The 1,822-nt window shown below is 48.8% G+C and overlaps 1 pseudogene across 1 annotated transcript; it reads right to left on the bottom strand.

Moving 5' to 3' along the window:
- Positions 1 to 546: 546 nt before the first annotated feature.
- On the bottom strand, positions 547 to 1,113 carry LOC311611882 (glutathione S-transferase P-like; annotated as a pseudogene). Its single transcript has one exon. The product of its transcript is annotated as a glutathione S-transferase P-like (transcript).
- Positions 1,114 to 1,822: the final 709 nt, after the last annotated feature.

Raw genomic sequence — 1,822 nt, 5'->3', positions numbered from 1 at the left:
TTATGTAAACTCATTAAGATGTCCTTGCCAAGTGAACACAATAATATATAATCATGCTAGACAGTTTATTTGGGACAGTCCATGATTCACGGCATCTTGTTTTCCATGATTTGAAACTCATCAAAATATTTTTAAACTCAACACATCAACACATCATTTAAAAAAATTATACCCCAAGCCTTTCTCGTTCTCTCTCTCTCTCTCTCTTTTTTTTTCTTCTTGCTTTTTTTAATCCACGGGTTTCTACCTTCTACCTTGAGTTAAAATAGCTTTAAAATTAAACAGTACACCTTTTTATTAATGCCTGAAAATATATATTTTTATGTATAGAATCGCTTTGAAATAGCGCACAGGAAACTGGTTGCAGATTGGTGCTTGACTCAGATGGAATGGACATTCACTTTTTGTTTTACCAGATTAGTATGTGTGCAACTTTTTAAATTTAGCTGAATTCTAAATTACTTTTCTCCCTCTGTAGGAAATGTTATTGGTCCTGGTGAAAGAGAGGGAGGCAGACCCAGCCTCCTGCTGAGGTGCCACAAGCCCTCACTGGGTCCTGTTGCCGTTGATGGGGAGGTTCATGTGCTCGGGAAGGGCCAAGAAGGCCTTGCACTTGGGCCGGGCTCAGGCATGCCATGGAGGCCGAGAGCAGGGAGAGGGAGTCCAGGCAGCCAGGCCAGGACCTGGAGATTCGGCAGCAGTTTGAACAGGTCGTAGTCCACGCAGGACATCTTGTCGCCCACGGTGAAGGCCTGGCCCTCTGGTTCTGACATAGCAGGGTCTCAGAATGCTTCAGGGGCCCCGGCAGTCCCTGCACACAGTCCTCCTTGCCCGCCTGGTAGTTGGTGTAGGTGAGGGTGATGTGTTTGCAGTGGACGACCTTCATGTGTCACTCACCATGTGCACCAGGGCAGCCACCTGCATGGCCTTCCCACACAGCCCAAGGGGGCCCAGGAGTCATAGGATGGCATTGGACTGAGTGAGGCTTCCGTCCTGAAATTTGGGGAGCTGCCTGCATAGACAGGGGGCCTGGAGTGAGACCCGCAGCCAGGTCTCCTTGGTCACCACCGCCTCCCTCCAGCTCTGGCCCTGGCCAGCCAGCAGCACACACATGGCCTCGCTGTGCCCTAGAGTAGGGAAGTAGCCTGTTCACGTAGGGCAGTGTGGTTGTGGTGTAGACAGAGGAGGCAGAGCTCAGTCTGAATTCTAAGTGACTTTTGAAATTAAATGTCACAACCTGAGAGGATGGAGCCAAAGACAGTCCAGGAAGATGAGCTCTCAGAGAAAAGGTAAGCTCTGAATGAGCCTACAAGGTTTGGGTGATGATGTCTCTTTAAAGAGATGATGCAGGCAGAAGTAACACTGCATTAACTTTATTTTTTAAAATATATACCTTTATTGATTTCCGAGAAGAAGGGAGAGAGAGATAGAAACATCAACGATGAGAGAGAATCATTGATTAGCTGCCTCCTGCACACCCCACACTGGGGATGGCGCTGACAACCCGGGCGTGTGCCCTGACCAGAAATCAAACCAGGACCTCCCGGTTCATAGGCTGATGCTCAACCACTGAGCCCACCAGCCCGGCTGCATTCACTTTAGATTTACGTCCAATGACAACCTGCCCAGATTCAGATGCCCTCCTGACTGTTGATGGAGGTGCCCATTAGAAAGAGCCTTCCTCTCCCTCTTCCCATGACTAAGGAGCAGTGATTGAGAGACAGGTCCCTTGGTGCCTGCCTCCAAAGGAATGGAAAATGTTAGCCGAGAGCTATCCTTTCTGCCCGGGATTAAACTCACCCTCCTCTCTCTCAGTGATGTC

The sequence above is a fragment of the Pipistrellus hanaki genome (genome assembly GCF_964339955.1).
Source record: "Pipistrellus hanaki genome assembly, chromosome: 1".
NCBI lineage: Eukaryota > Metazoa > Chordata > Mammalia > Chiroptera > Vespertilionidae > Pipistrellus > Pipistrellus hanaki.
Note: the sequence above shows the minus strand (reverse complement) of the source record. Positions and strands in the feature narration are given on the sequence as shown.